At 46.7% G+C, this 14,675-nt stretch overlaps 4 non-coding genes and 24 pseudogenes across 4 annotated transcripts; all 28 read left to right on the forward strand.

Moving 5' to 3' along the window:
- Positions 1 to 522: 522 nt before the first annotated feature.
- Positions 523 to 641, forward strand: LOC148248952 (5S ribosomal RNA). Its single transcript, XR_015814817.1, has one exon. It is a non-coding gene; the product is annotated as a 5S ribosomal RNA (ribosomal RNA).
- Positions 642 to 845: 204 nt separating this feature from the next.
- Positions 846 to 964, forward strand: LOC148248953 (5S ribosomal RNA; annotated as a pseudogene).
- A 561-nt stretch (positions 965 to 1,525) lies between these two features.
- LOC148248954 (5S ribosomal RNA) lies at positions 1,526 to 1,643 on the forward strand (annotated as a pseudogene).
- A 204-nt stretch (positions 1,644 to 1,847) lies between these two features.
- LOC148248955 (5S ribosomal RNA) lies at positions 1,848 to 1,966 on the forward strand (annotated as a pseudogene).
- Positions 1,967 to 2,526: 560 nt separating this feature from the next.
- LOC148248956 (5S ribosomal RNA) lies at positions 2,527 to 2,645 on the forward strand (annotated as a pseudogene).
- Positions 2,646 to 3,177: 532 nt separating this feature from the next.
- Positions 3,178 to 3,296, forward strand: LOC148248957 (5S ribosomal RNA; annotated as a pseudogene).
- A 559-nt stretch (positions 3,297 to 3,855) lies between these two features.
- On the forward strand, positions 3,856 to 3,973 carry LOC148248958 (5S ribosomal RNA; annotated as a pseudogene).
- A 204-nt stretch (positions 3,974 to 4,177) lies between these two features.
- Positions 4,178 to 4,296, forward strand: LOC148248959 (5S ribosomal RNA; annotated as a pseudogene).
- A 209-nt stretch (positions 4,297 to 4,505) lies between these two features.
- Positions 4,506 to 4,625, forward strand: LOC148248960 (5S ribosomal RNA; annotated as a pseudogene).
- Positions 4,626 to 4,831: 206 nt separating this feature from the next.
- Positions 4,832 to 4,950, forward strand: LOC148248961 (5S ribosomal RNA; annotated as a pseudogene).
- Positions 4,951 to 5,899: 949 nt separating this feature from the next.
- On the forward strand, positions 5,900 to 6,017 carry LOC148248962 (5S ribosomal RNA; annotated as a pseudogene).
- A 203-nt stretch (positions 6,018 to 6,220) lies between these two features.
- Positions 6,221 to 6,339, forward strand: LOC148248963 (5S ribosomal RNA; annotated as a pseudogene).
- A 209-nt stretch (positions 6,340 to 6,548) lies between these two features.
- LOC148248964 (5S ribosomal RNA) lies at positions 6,549 to 6,667 on the forward strand (annotated as a pseudogene).
- A 205-nt stretch (positions 6,668 to 6,872) lies between these two features.
- On the forward strand, positions 6,873 to 6,991 carry LOC148248965 (5S ribosomal RNA). Its single transcript, XR_015814377.1, has one exon. It is a non-coding gene; the product is annotated as a 5S ribosomal RNA (ribosomal RNA).
- Positions 6,992 to 7,552: 561 nt separating this feature from the next.
- LOC148248966 (5S ribosomal RNA) lies at positions 7,553 to 7,670 on the forward strand (annotated as a pseudogene).
- A 203-nt stretch (positions 7,671 to 7,873) lies between these two features.
- Positions 7,874 to 7,992, forward strand: LOC148248967 (5S ribosomal RNA; annotated as a pseudogene).
- A 209-nt stretch (positions 7,993 to 8,201) lies between these two features.
- On the forward strand, positions 8,202 to 8,320 carry LOC148248968 (5S ribosomal RNA; annotated as a pseudogene).
- Positions 8,321 to 8,525: 205 nt separating this feature from the next.
- On the forward strand, positions 8,526 to 8,644 carry LOC148248969 (5S ribosomal RNA). The gene has a single exon (XR_015814378.1). It is a non-coding gene; the product is annotated as a 5S ribosomal RNA (ribosomal RNA).
- A 561-nt stretch (positions 8,645 to 9,205) lies between these two features.
- On the forward strand, positions 9,206 to 9,323 carry LOC148248970 (5S ribosomal RNA; annotated as a pseudogene).
- A 204-nt stretch (positions 9,324 to 9,527) lies between these two features.
- Positions 9,528 to 9,646, forward strand: LOC148248971 (5S ribosomal RNA; annotated as a pseudogene).
- Positions 9,647 to 9,855: 209 nt separating this feature from the next.
- LOC148248972 (5S ribosomal RNA) lies at positions 9,856 to 9,974 on the forward strand (annotated as a pseudogene).
- Positions 9,975 to 10,179: 205 nt separating this feature from the next.
- Positions 10,180 to 10,298, forward strand: LOC148248973 (5S ribosomal RNA). Its single transcript, XR_015814380.1, has one exon. It is a non-coding gene; the product is annotated as a 5S ribosomal RNA (ribosomal RNA).
- A 560-nt stretch (positions 10,299 to 10,858) lies between these two features.
- Positions 10,859 to 10,976, forward strand: LOC148248974 (5S ribosomal RNA; annotated as a pseudogene).
- Positions 10,977 to 11,179: 203 nt separating this feature from the next.
- On the forward strand, positions 11,180 to 11,298 carry LOC148248975 (5S ribosomal RNA; annotated as a pseudogene).
- A 566-nt stretch (positions 11,299 to 11,864) lies between these two features.
- On the forward strand, positions 11,865 to 11,983 carry LOC148248976 (5S ribosomal RNA; annotated as a pseudogene).
- A 206-nt stretch (positions 11,984 to 12,189) lies between these two features.
- On the forward strand, positions 12,190 to 12,308 carry LOC148248977 (5S ribosomal RNA; annotated as a pseudogene).
- A 913-nt stretch (positions 12,309 to 13,221) lies between these two features.
- On the forward strand, positions 13,222 to 13,340 carry LOC148248978 (5S ribosomal RNA; annotated as a pseudogene).
- Positions 13,341 to 14,176: 836 nt separating this feature from the next.
- On the forward strand, positions 14,177 to 14,294 carry LOC148248979 (5S ribosomal RNA; annotated as a pseudogene).
- The last annotated feature ends 381 nt before the right edge of the window (positions 14,295 to 14,675 follow it).

Consider the following 14,675-nt stretch of genomic DNA (forward strand, 5'->3'; position numbering starts at 1 on the left):
GAACTAGGGTCCGCTGGTTTATACGCAAATGTGAGTCAAGAAGCAGGGGCATTTTAATCGATATTAGAACGAGAAGGAGAGATGCAGAGTGCACGCACAAGGAAACAAATGACGGAAGGGGGGATGGAGGGAGAAAAAGTGTATGTATTTGCAGCGCAGAATGAAACATGAGCAATCATACCAGCACCAATGCAACAGATTCTTTCAGAACTCTGCAAGTTAAGGGTGCTTGGGCGAGAGTAGCACTAGGATGGGTGACCTCCTGCGAAGTCCTTATATTTCACCCATTTTCTTAGGAAGTCCTCGTGTTGCACCCATTTTTTTGCAGATGATTCTTTCGACGATACGCGCGACTTAAATTATGGTCCTCAGGTTTATTCGCAAATGTGAGTCACGGCACCGTAGTATTTTACTTGATATTAGAACGAGCACGGGCGGTGCAGTGCGCACGCACAAGGAAAGAAATGACGGGAGGGGGAAGAAAGGGGAATGAGTTTATGTATTTGCAGCGCGAAATTAAACAGGTGCGATCATACCAGCACAAATGCACCGGATCCCTTCAGAACTCCGCAGTTAAGTGTGCTTGGGCGAGATTAGTACTCAGATGGGTGACCTCCTGGAAACTCCTCGTGTCGCACCAATTTTTTTTCAGACGGGTCGTTCGACGTTACGCGAGTCTGGAACTAGGGTCCGCTGGTTTATACGCAAATGTGAGTCAAGAAGAAGGGGCATTTTAATCGATATTAGAACGAGAAGAAGAGATGAAGTGTGAACGCACAAGGAAACAAATGACGGAGGGGGAAGAAAGGAGAAGGAGTATATGTATTTGCAGCGCGGAATTAAACAGGTGCGATCATACCAGAACTATAGCTCCGGATCCCATCAGAACTTCGCAGTTAGGTGTGCTTGGGCGAGAGTAGTACTCGGATGGGTGACCACTTGGGAAGCCCTCGTGTTGCACCTTTTTTTTCTCGGATGGGTTGTTCAACGTTACGCGCGAATGGAATTATAAACCGCTGGTTCATTTGCAAAGGTGAGTCACGGTGCCGGGGCATATTATTTGATATTAGAACGAGAAAGAGAGGTGCAGAGTGCACGCACAAGGAAACAAATGACGGGTGGGGGGATGGGAGGAGAAAGAGTGTATGTATTTGCAGTGCAGAATGAAACATGAGGGATCATACCAGCACTAATGCAACGGATTCTATCAGAACTCCGCAGTTAAGGGTGCTTGGGCGAGAAAAGTACTCGGATGGGTGACCTCCTGCGAAGTCCTTATATTTCACCCATTTTCTTGGGAGGTCCTCGTGTTGCACCCATCTTTTTGCAGATGATTCTTTCGACGTTACGCGCGACTTGATTTATGGTCCGCAGGTTTATTCGCAAATGTGAGTCATGGCGCCGTGGCATTTTACTTGATATTAGAACGAGTACGGGAGGTGCAGTGCACACGCACAAGGAAACAAATAACGGGAGGAGGAAGAAAAGAGAAGGAGTGTATGTATTTGAAGCGCAAAATTAAACAAGTGGCATCATACCAGCACTAATGTACTGGATCCCATCAGAACTCTGCAGTTAAGGGTGCTTGGGCGAGAGTAGTACTCGGATGGGTGACCTCTTGGGAAGTCCTCGTATCGCAATAATTTTTTTTCAGATGGGTCGTTCGACATTACGCGGGACTGGAACTATGGTCCGCTGGTTTATACGCAAATGTGAGTCAAGAATCAGGGGCATTTTCATCGATATTCGAACGAGAAGGAGAGGTGCAGTGTGAACGCACAAGGAAACAAATGATGGGAGGGGGGTAGGGAAGAAGGAGTGTATGTATTTTCAGCACGAAATTAAACAGGTGCGGTCACACCAGCACTAATGCCCCGGAACCCATCAGAACTCCGCAGTTAAGTGTGTTTTGGCGAAAGTAGTACAATGATGGGTTACCTCCTGGGAAGTTCTCGTGTTGCACCCATTTTTTTTTTCAGATGTGCCGTTCGACGTTACGCGCGACTTTAATTACGGTCTGCAGATTTATTCGTAAATGTGAGTCACGGCGCCGTGGCATTTTACTTGATATTTGAACGAGAACGAGAGGTGCAGTGCGCATGCACAAGGAAACAAATGACGGGAGGGGGAAGAAAGGAGATGGAGTTTATGTATTTGCAGCGCGAAATTAAACAGGTGCGATCATACCAGCACTAATGCAACGAATTCTATCAGAACTACGTATGTAAGGGTGCTTGGGCGAGAGTTGGACTAGCAAGGGTTACCTCCTGCGAAGTCCTTATATTTCACCCATTTTCTTGTGAAGTCCCGTGTTGCACCCATTTTTTTGCAGATAATTCTTTCGACGTTACGCGCGACTTGAATTATGGTCCTCAGGTTTATTCGCAAATGTGAGTCACGGCACTGTAGCTATTTACTTGATATTAAAACGAGAACGGGAGGTGCAGTGCGCACGCACAAGGAAACAAATGACGGGAGGGGGAAGAAAGGAGAAGGAATTTATGTATTTGCAGCGCGAAATTAAACAGATTCGATCGTACTAGCACTAATGCACCGGATCCCATCAGAACTCCGCAGTTAATTGTGCTTGGGCGAGAGTAATACTCGGATGGTTGACCTCCTGGGAAGTCCTCGTGTCGCACTAATTTTTTTTTCAGACGGGTCGTTCGACGTTACGCGTGACTGGAACTAGGGTCCATTGGTTTATACGCAAATGTGAGTCAAGAAGCAGGGGCATTTTAATCGATATTAGAACGAGAAGGAGAGATGCAGAGTGCACGCACAAGGAAACAAATGACGGGAGGGGGGATGGAGGGAGAAAAAGTGTATGTATTTGCAGCACAGAATGAGACATGAGCAATCATACCAGCACCAATGCAACCGATTCTATCAGAACTCCACAAGTTAAGGGTGCTTGGGCGAGAGTAGCACTAGGATGGGTGACCTCCTGCGAAGTCCTTATATTTCACCCATTTTTTTGCAGATAATTCTTTCGACGATACGCGCGACTTGAATTATGGTCCTCAGGTTTATTCGCAAATGTGAGTCACGGCACCGTAGCATTTTATTTGATATTAGAATGAGCACGGTAGGTGCAGTGCGCACGCAAAAGGAAAGAAATGACGGGAGGGGGAAGAAAGGAGAAGGAGTTTATGTATTTGCAGCGCGGAATTAAACAGGTGCGATCATACCAACACTAATGCACCGGATCCCATCAGAACTCCGCAGTTAAGTGTGCTTGGGCGAGAGTAGTACCCGGATGGGTGACCTCCTGCGAAGTCCTCGTGTCGCACCAATTTATTTTCAGACGAGTTGTTCGACGTTACGCGCGACTTGAACTAGGTTCCGCTGGTTTATACGCAAATGTGAGTCAAGAAGCAGGGGCATTTTAATCGATATTAGAACGAGAAGGAGATGTGCATTGTGAACGCACAAGGAACAATTGATGGGAGGGGGAGGGAAGGAGAAGGAGTGTATATATTTTCAGCACGAAATGAAACAGGTGCGATGATACCAGCACTAATGCAACGGATTCTATCAGAACTCCGTAGGTAAGGGTGCTTGGGCGAGAGTAGTACTAGCATGGGTTACCTCCTGCGAAGTCCTTATATTTCACCCATTTTCTTGTGAAGTCCTCGTGTTGCACACATTTTTTTGCAGATGATTCTTGCTACGTTACGCGCGACTTGAATTATGGTCCTCAGGTTTATTCGCAAATGGGAGTCACGTCGCCGTGGCATTTTACTTGATATTAGAACGAGCACGGGAGGTACAGTGCGCACGCACAAGGAAAGAAATGACAGGAGGAGGAAGAAAAGAGAAGGAGTTTATGTATTTGAAGCGCAAAATTAAACAAGTGGCATCATACCAGCACTAATGCACTGGATCCAATCAGAACTCTCCAGTTAAGTGTGCTTGGGCGAGAGTAGTACTCGGATGGGTGACCTCTTGGGAAGTCCTCGTATCGCAACAATTTTTTTTCAGATGGGTCGTTCAACGTTACGCGCTACTGGAACTATGGTCCGCTGGTTTATACGCAAATGTGAGTCAAGAATCTGGAGAATTTTAATCGATATTAGAACGAGAAGGAGAGGTGCAGTGTGAACGCACAAGGAAACAAATGATGGGAGGGGGGGAGGGAAGAAGGAGTGTATGTATTTTCAGCACGAAATTAAACAGGTGCGGTCACACCAGCACAAATGCACCGGATCCCATCAGAACTCCGTAGTTAAGTGTGCTTTGGCGAAAGTAGTACAATGATGGGTTACCTCCTGGGAAGTTCTTGTGTTGCACCCATTTTCTTTTTTTCAGATGTGCCGTTCGACGTTACGCGCGACTTTAATTATGGCCCGCAGATTTATTCGCAAATGTGAGTCACGGCGCCGTGGGATTTTACTTGATATTTGAACAAGAACGAGAGGTGCAGTGCGCACGCACAAGGAAAAAAATCATGGGAGGGGGAAGAAAGGAAAAGGAGTTTTTGTATTTGCAGCGCAAAATGAAACAGGTGCGATCATACCAGCACCAATGCAACGGATTCTATCAGAACTCCGCAAGTTAAGTGTGCTTGGGCGAGATTAGTACTCGGATGGGTGACCTCACGGGAAGTCCTTGTGTCGCACTAATTTTTTTTTCAGACGGGTCGTTCGACGTTACGCGCGTCTGGAACTAGGGTCCGCTGGTTTATACGCAAATGTGAGTCAAGAAGCAGGGGCATTTTACTTGATATTAGAAGAAGTACGGGAGGTGCAGTGTGAACACACAAGGAAACAAATGACGGGAGGGGGAAGAAAAGAGAAAGAGTGTATGTATTTGAAGCGCAAAATTAAACAGGTGCGATCATACCAGCACTAAAGCTCCGGATCCCATCAGAACTCCGCAGGTAAGGGTGCTTGGGCGAGAGTAGTACTAGCATGGGTTACCTCCTGGGAAGCCCTTATATTTCACCCATTTTCTTGTGAAGTCCTCGTGATGCACCCATTTTCTTTTTTTCAGATGTGCCATTCGACGTTACGCGCGACTTTAATTATGGTCCGAAGATTTATTCGCAAATGTGAGTCACGACGCTGTGGCATTTTACCTGATATTTGAACGAGAACGAGAGGTGCAATGCGCACGCACAAGGAAACAAATGACGGGAGGGGGGATGGAAGGAGAAAGAGTGTATGTATTTGCAGTGCAGAATGAAACATGAGGGATCATACCAGCACTAATGCAACGGATTCTATCAGAACTCCGCAGTAAGGGTGCTTGGGCGAGAAAAGTACTCGGATGGATGACCTCCTGCGAAGTCCTTATATTTCACCCATTTTCTTGGGAGGTCCTCGTGTTGCACCCATCTTTTTGCATATGATTCTTTCGACGTTACGCGCGGCTTGATTTATGGTCCGCAGGTTTATTCGCAAATGTGAGTCACGGCGCCGTGGCATTTTACTTGATATTTGAACGAGAACGAGAGGTGCAGTGCGCACGCACAAGGAAACAAATGACGGGACGGGGGATGGGAGAAGAAACAGTGTATGTATTTGCAGTGCAGAATGAAACATGAGGGATCATACCAGCACTAATGCAACGGATTCTATCAGAACTCCGCAGTTAAGGGTGCTTGGGCGAGAAAAGTACTCGGATGGGTGACCTCCTGCGAAGTCCTTATATTTCACCCACTTTCTTGGGAGGTCCTCGTGTTGTACCCATCTTTTTGCAGATGATTCTTTCGACGTTACGCGCGAATAGAATTATAAACCGCTGGTTCATTTGCAAAGGTGAGTCACGGCGCCGTGGCATTTTACTTAATATTAGAACGAGTACGGGAGGTGCAGTGCGAACGCACAAGGAAACAAATGACGGGAGGAGGAAGAATAGAGAAGGAGTGTATGTATTTGAAGCGCAAAATTAAACAAGTGGCATCATACCAGCACTAATGCACTTGATCCCATCAGAACTCTGCAGTTAAGTGTGCTTGGGCGAGAGTAGTACTCGGATGGGTGACCTCTTGGGAAGTTCTCGTATCGCAACAATTTTTTTCAGATGGGTCGTTCGACGTTACTCGCGACTGGAACTATGGTCTACTGGTTTATACGCAAATGTGAGTCAAGAATCAGGGGCATTTTCATCGATGTTAGAACGAGAAGGAGAGTTGCAGTGTGAACGCACAAGGAAACAAATGATGGGAGGGGGGGAGGGAAGAAGGAGTGAATGTATTTTCAGCACGAAATTAAACTGGCGCGGTCACACCAGCACAAATGCACCGGATCCCATCAGAACTCCGCAGTTAAGTGTGCTTTGGAGAAAGTAGTACAATGATGGGTTACCTCTTGGGAAGTTCTCGTGTTGCACCCATTTTTTTTTTTTCAGATGCGCCGTTCAACGTTACGCGCGACTTTAATTATGGTCCGCAGATTTATTCGCAAATGTGAGTCACGGCGTCGTGGCGTTGTACTTGATATTTGAACGGGAACGAGAGGTGCAGTGCGCACGCACAAGGAAACAAATGACGGGAGGGGGAAGAAAGGAGAAGGAATTTATGTATTTGCAGCGCGAAATTAAATAGGTGCGATCATACCAGCACTAATGCACCAGATGCCATCAGAACTCCGCAGTGAAGTGTGCTTGGGCGAGATTAGTACTCGGATGGGTGACCTCCTGGCAAATCCTCGTGTCGCACCAATTTTTTTTGAGACGGGTCGTTCGACGTTACGCGCGTTTGGAACTAGGGTCCGCTGGTTTATACGCAAATGTGAGTCAAGAAGCAGGGACATTTTAATCGATATTAGAACGAGAATGAGAGGTGAAGTGTGAATGCACAAGGAAACAAATGACGGGAGGGGGAAGAAAGGAGAAGGAGTGTATGTATTTGCAGCGCGAATTTAAAAAGGTGCGATCATACCAGCACTAAAGCCCCGGATCCCATCAGAACTCCGCAGTTAAGTGTGCTTGGGCGAGAGTAGTACTCGGATGGGTGACTACTTGGGAAGCCCTCGTGTTGCACCTATTTTTTTTCGGATGGGTTGTTCGACGTTACGCGCGAATGGAATTATAAACCGCTGGTTCATTTGTAAAGGTGAGTCACGGCGCCGTGGCATTTTACTTGATATTTGAACGAGAACGAGAGGTGCAGTGCGCACGTACAAGGAAACAAATGACGGGACGGGGGATGGAAGAAGAAAGAGTGTATGTATTTGCAGTGCAGAATGAAACATGAGGGATCATACCAGCACTAATGCAACGGATTCTATCAGAACTCCGCAGTTAAGGGTGCTTGGGCGAGAAAAGTACTCGGATGGGTGACCTCCTGCGAAGTCCTTATATTTCACCCACTTTCTTGGGAGGTCCTCGTGTTGTACCCATCTTTTTGCAGATGATTCTTTCGACGTTACGCGCGAATAGAATTATAAACCGCTGGTTCATTTGCAAAGGTGAGTCACGGCGCCGTGGCATTTTACTTAATATTAGAACGAGTACGGGAGGTGCAGTGCGAACGCACAAGGAAACAAATGACGGGAGGAGGAAGAATAGAGAAGGAGTGTATGTATTTGAAGCGCAAAATTAAACAAGTGGCATCATACCAGCACTAATGCACTTGATCCCATCAGAACTCTTCAGTTAAGTGTGCTTGGGCGAGAGTAGTACTCGGATGGGTGACCTCTTGGGAAGTTCTCGTATCGCAACAATTTTTTTCAGATGGGTCGTTCGACGTTACTCGCGACTGGAACTATGGTCTACTGGTTTATACGCAAATGTGAGTCAAGAATCAGGGGCATTTTCATCGATGTTAGAACGAGAAGGAGAGTTGCAGTGTGAACGCACAAGGAAACAAATGATGGGAGGGGGGGAGGGAAGAAGGAGTGAATGTATTTTCAGCACGAAATTAAACTGGCGCGGTCACACCAGCACAAATGCACCGGATCCCATCAGAACTCCGCAGTTAAGTGTGCTTTGGAGAAAGTAGTACAATGATGGGTTACCTCTTGGGAAGTTCTCGTGTTGCACCCATTTTTTTTTTTTCAGATGCGCCGTTCGACGTTACGCGCGACTTTAATTATGGTCCGCAGATTTATTCGCAAATGTGAGTCACGGCGTCGTGGCGTTGTACTTGATATTTGAACGGGAACGAGAGGTGCAGTGCGCACGCACAAGGAAACAAATGACGGGAGGGGGAAGAAAGGAGAAGGAATTTATGTATTTGCAGCGCGAAATTAAATAGGTGCGATCATACCAGCACTAATGCACCAGATGCCATCAGAACTCCGCAGTGAAGTGTGCTTGGGCGAGATTAGTACTCGGATGGGTGACCTCCTGGCAAATCCTCGTGTCGCACCAATTTTTTTTGAGACGGGTCGTTCGACGTTACGCGCGTTTGGAACTAGGGTCCGCTGGTTTATACGCAAATGTGAGTCAAGAAGCAGGGACATTTTAATCGATATTAGAACGAGAATGAGAGGTGAAGTGTGAATGCACAAGGAAACAAATGACGGGAGGGGGAAGAAAGGAGAAGGAGTGTATGTATTTGCAGCGCGAATTTAAAAAGGTGCGATCATACCAGCACTAAAGCCCCGGATCCCATCAGAACTCCGCAGTTAAGTGTGCTTGGGCGAGAGTAGTACTCGGATGGGTGACTACTTGGGAAGCCCTCGTGTTGCACCTATTTTTTTTCGGATGGGTTGTTCGACGTTACGCGCGAATGGAATTATAAACCGCTGGTTCATTTGTAAAGGTGAGTCACGGCGCCGTGGCATTTTACTTGATATTTGAACGAGAACGAGAGGTGCAGTGCGCACGTACAAGGAAACAAATGACGGGACGGGGGATGGAAGAAGAAAGAGTGTATGTATTTGCAGTGCAGAATGAAACATGAGGGATCATACCAGCACTAATGCAACGGATTCTATCAGAACTCCGCAGTTAAGGGTGCTTGGGCAAGAAAAGTACTCGGATGGGTGACCTCCTGCGAAGTCCTTATATTTCACCCACTTTCTTGGGAGGTCCTCGTGTTGTACCCATCTTTTTGCAGATGATTCTTTCGACGTTACGCGCGAATAGAATTATAAACCGCTGGTTCATTTGCAAAGGTGAGTCACGGCGCCGTGGTATTTTACTTAATATTAGAACGAGTACGGGAGGTGCAGTGCGAACGCACAAGGAAACAAATGACGGGAGGAGGAAGAATAGAGAAGGAGTGTATGTATTTGAAGCGCAAAATTAAACAAGTGGCATCATACCAGCACTAATGCACTTGATCCCATCAGAACTCTGCAGTTAAGTGTGCTTGGGCGAGAGTAGTACTCGGATGGGTGACCTCTTGGGAAGTTCTCGTATCGCAACAATTTTTTTTCAGATGGGTCGTTCGACGTTACTCGCGACTGGAACTATGGTCTACTGGTTTATACGCAAATGTGAGTCAAGAATCAGGGGCATTTTCATCGATGTTAGAACGAGAATGAGAGTTGCAGTGTGAACGCACAAGGAAACAAATGATGGGAGGGGGGGAGGGAAGAAGGAGTGAATGTATTTTCAGCACGAAATTAAACTGGCGCGGTCACACCAGCACAAATGCACCGGATCCCATCAGAACTCCGCAGTTAAGTGTGCTTTGGTGAAAGTAGTACAATGATGGGTTACCTCTTGGGAAGTTCTCGTGTTGCACCCATTTTCTTTTTTTCAGATGCGCCGTTCGACGTTACGCGTGACTTTAATTATGGTCCGCAGATTTATTCGCAAATGTGAGTCACAGCGTCGTGGCGTTGTACTTGATATTTGAACGGGAACGAGAGGTGTAGTGCGCACGCACAAGGAAACAAATGACGGGAGGGGGAAGAAAGGAGAAGGAATTTATGTATTTGCAGCGCGAAATTAAATAGGTGCGATCATACCAGCACTAATGCACCAGATGCCATCAGAACTCCGCAGTGAAGTGTGCTTGGGCGAGATTAGTACTCGGATGGGTGACCTCCTGGGAAATCCTCGTGTCGCACCAATTTTTTTTGAGACGGGTCGTTCGACGTTACGCGCGTTTGGAACTAGGGTCCGCTGGTTTATACGCAAATGTGAGTCAAGAAGCAGGGACATTTTAATCGATATTAGAACGAGAATGAGAGGTGAAGTGTGAATGCACAAGGAAACAAATGACGAGAGGGGGAAGAAAGGAGAAGGAGTGTATGTATTTGTAGCGCGAATTTAAAAAGGTGCGATCATACCAGCACTAAAGCCCCGGATCCCATCAGAACTCCGCAGTTAAGTGTGCTTGGGCGAGAGTAGTACTCGGATGGGTGACTACTTGGGAAGCCCTCGTGTTGCACCTATTTTTTTTCGGATGGGTTGTTCGACGTTACGCGCGAATGGAATTATAAACCGCTGGTTCATTTGTAAAGGTGAGTCACGGCGCCGTGGCATTTTACTTGATATTTGAACGAGAACGAGAGGTGCAGTGCGCACGCACAAGGAAACAAATGACGGGACGGGGGATGGAAGAAGAAAGAGTGTATGTATTTGCAGTGCAGAATGAAACATGAGGGATCATACCAGCACTAATGCAACGGATTCTATCAGAACTCCGCAGTTAAGGGTGCTTGGGCAAGAAAAGTACTCGGATGGGTGACCTCCTGCGAAGTCCTTATATTTCACCCATTTTCTTGGGAGGTCCTCGTGTTGCACCCATCTTTTTGGAGATGATTCTTTCGACGTTACGCGTGAATGGAATTATAAACCGCTAGTTCATTTGCAAAGGTGAGTCACGGCGCCGTGGCATTTACTTGATATTAGAACGAGTACGGGAGGTGCAGTGCGCACGCACAAGGAAACAAATGACGGGAGGAGGAACAAAAGAGAAGGAGTGTGTGTATTTGAAGCGCAAAATTAAACAAGTGGCATCATACCAGCACTAATGCACTTGATCCCATCAGAACTCTGCAGTTAAGTGTGCTTGGGCGAGAGTAGTTCTCGGATGGGTGACCTCTTGGGAAGTTCTCGTATCGCAACAATTTTTTTTCAGATGGGTCGTTCGACGTTACGCGCGACCGGAACTATGGTCCGCTGGTTTATACGCAAATGTGAGTCAAGAATCAGGGGCATTTTCATCGATATTAGAATGAGAAAGAAAGGTGCAGTGTGAACGCACAAGGAAACAAATGATGGGAGGGGGGAGGGAAGAAGGAGTGTATGTATTTTCCGCACGAAATTAAACAGGTGTGGTCACACCAGCACAAATGCACCGGATCCCATCAGAACTCCGCAGTTAAGTGTGCTTTGGCGAAAGTAGTACAAAGATGGGTTACCTCCTGGGAGGTTCTCGTGTTACACCCATTTTCTTTTTTTCAGATGTGCCGTTCGACGTTACGCGCGACTATAATTATGGTCCGCAGATTTATTCGCAAGTGTGAGGCACGGCGCCGTGGCATTTTACTTGATATTTGAACGAGAAGGAGAGGTGCAGTGTGAACGCACAAGGAAACAATTGATGGGAGGGGGAGGGAAGGAGAAGGAGTGTATGTATTTTCAGCACGAAATGAAACAGGTGCGATCATACCAGCACTAATGCATCAGATTCTATCAAAACTCCGTAGGTAAGGGTGCTTGGGCGAGAGTAGTACTAGCGTGGGTTACCTCCTGCGAAGTCCTTATATTTCACCCATTTTCTTGTGAAGTCCTCGTGATGCACCCTTTTTTTTTTTTCAGATGTGTCGTTCGACGTTACGCGCGACTTTAATTATGGTCCACAAATTTATTCGCAAATGTGAGTCATGACGCCGTGGCATTTTACTTGATATTTGAACGAGAACGAGAGGTGCAGTGCGCACGCACAAGGAAACAAATGACGGGAGGGGGAAGAAAGGAGACGGAGTTTATGTATTTGCAGCGCAAAATTAAACCTGTGCGATCATACCAGCACTAATGCACCGGATCCCATCAGAACTCCGCAGTTAAGTGTGCTTGGGCGAGATTAGTACTCAGATCGGTGACCTCACGGGAAGTCCTCGTGTCGCACTAATTTTTTTTTCAGACGGGTTGTTCGACGTTACGCGCGTCTGGAACTAGGGTCCGCTGGTTTATACGCAAATGTGAGTCAAGAAGCAGGGGCATTTTAATCGCTATTAGAATGAGAATGAGAGGTGAAGTGTGAACGCACAAGGAAACAAATGACGGGAGGGGGAAGAAAGGAGAATGAGTGTATGTATTTACAGCAGAAAATTAAACAGGTGCGATCATACCAGCACTAAAGCTCCGGATCCTATCAGAACTCTGCAGTTAAGTGTGCTTGGGCGAGGGTAGTACTCGGATGGCTGACCACCTGGGAAGCCCTCGTGTTGCACCTATTTTTTTTCGGATGGGTTGTTCGACGTTACGCGCGAATGGAATTATAAACCGCTGGTTCATTTGCAAAGGTGAGTCACGGTGCTGGGGCATATTACTTGATATTAGAACGAGAAAGAGAGATGCAGAGTGCACGCACAAGAAAACAAATGACGGGAGGGGGGATGGAATGAGAAAGAATGTATGTATTTGCAGTGTGGAATGAAACATGAGGGATCATACCAGCACTAATGCAATGGATTCTATCAGAACTCCGTAGTTAAGGGTGCTTGGGCGAGAAAAGTACTCGGATGGGTGACCTCCTGCGAAGTCCTTATATTTCACCCATTTTCTTGGGAGATCCTCGTGTTGCACCCATCTTTTTGCAGATGATTCTTTCGACGTTACGGGCGACTTGATTTATGGTTCGCAGGTTTATTCGCAAATGTGAGTCAAGAAGCAGGGGCATTTTAATCGATATTAGAACGAGAATGAGAGGTGCAGTGTGAACATACAAGGAAACAATTGATGGGAGGGGGAGGGAAGGAGAAGGAGTGTATGTATTTTCAGGGCGAAATGAAATAGGTGCGATCATACCACACTAATGCAATGGATTCTATCAGAACTTTGTAAGTAAGGGTGCTTGGACGAAAGTTCTACTAGCATGGGTTACCTCCTGCGAAGTCCTTATATTTCACCCATTTTCTTCTGAAGTCCTCGTGTTGCTCCCATTTTTTTGCAGATGATTCTTTCGACGTTACGCGCGACTTGAATTATGGTCCTCAAGTTTATTCGCAAATGTGGGTCACGGCGCTGTACCATTTTACTTGATATTAAAACGAGAACGGGAGGTGCAGTGCGCACGCACAAGGAAACAAATGACGGGAGGGGGAAGAAAGGGGAATGAGTTTATGTATTTGCAGCGCAAAATTAAACAGGTGCTATCATACCAGCACTAATGCACCTGATCCCATCAGAACTCCGCAGTTAAGTGTGCTTGGGCGATATTAGTACTCGAATGGTTGACCTCCTGGGAAATCCTCGTGTCTCACCAATTTTTTTTCAGACGGGTCGTTCGACGTTACGCGCGTCTGGAACTAGGGTCCGCTGGTTTATACGCAAATGTGAGTCAAGAAGCAGGGGCATTTTAATCGATATTAGAACGAGAAGGAGAGATGAATTGTGAACGCACAAGGAAACAAATGACGGAGGGGGAAGAAAGGAGAAGGAGTGTATGTATTTGCAGCGTGGAATTAAACAGGTGCGATCATACCAGCACTAAAGCCCCGGATCCCATCAGAACTCCGCAGTTAGGTGTGCTTGGGCGAGAGTAGTACTCGGATGGGTTGTTCGACGTTACACGCGAATGAAATTATAAAACGCTGGTTCATTTGCAAAGGTGAGTCACGGTGCCGAGGCATATTACTTGATATTAGAACGAGAAAGAGAGATGCAGAGTGCACGCACATGGAAACAAATGACGGGAGGGGGGATGGGAGGAGAAAGAGTGTATGTATTTGCAGTGCAGAATGAAATATGAGGGATCATACCAGCACTAATGCAACGGATTCTATCAGAACTCTGCAGTTAAGGGTGCTTGGGCGAGAAAAGTACTCGGATGGGTGACCTCCTGCGAAGTCCTTATATTTCACTCATTTTCTTGGGAGGTCCTCGTGTTGCACCCATCTTTTTGCAGATGATTCTTTCGACGTTACGCACGACTTGATTTATGGTCCGCAGGTTTATTCGCAAATGTGAGTCACGGCGCCGTGGCATTTTACTTTATATTAGAACGAGTACGGGAGGTGCAGTGCGCACGCACAAGGAAACAAATGACGGGAGGAGGAAGAAAAAAGAAGGAGTGTATGTATTTGAAGCGCAAAATTAAACAAGTGGCATCATACCAGCACTAATGCACTGGATCCCATCAGAACTCTGCAGTTAAGTGTGCTTGGGCGAGAGTAGTACTCGGATGGGTGACCTCTTGGGAAGTCCTCGTATCGCAACAATTTTTGTTCAGATGGGTCGTTCGACGTTACGCGCGACTGGAACTATGGTCCGCTGGTTTATACGCAAATGTGAGTCAAGAATCAGGGGCATTTTAATCCATATTCGAACGAGAAGGAGAGGTGCAGTGTGAACGCACAAGGAAACAAATGATGAGAGGGGGGGAGGGAAGAAGGAGTGTATGTATTTTTAGAACGAAATTAAACAGGTGCGGTCACACCAGCACTAATGCACCGGATCCCATCAGAACTCCGCAGTTAAGTGAGCTTTGGTGAAAGTAGTACAATGATGGGTTACCTCCTTGGAAGTTCTCGTGTTGTACCCATTTTCTTTTTTTCAGATGTGCCATTCGACGTTACACGCGACTTTAATTATGGTCCGCA

This window comes from Carica papaya, chromosome 8 (assembly GCF_054855325.1).
Source record: "Carica papaya isolate Zhongbai chromosome 8, ASM5485532v1, whole genome shotgun sequence".
Classification (NCBI taxonomy): Eukaryota; Viridiplantae; Streptophyta; class Magnoliopsida; order Brassicales; family Caricaceae; genus Carica; species Carica papaya.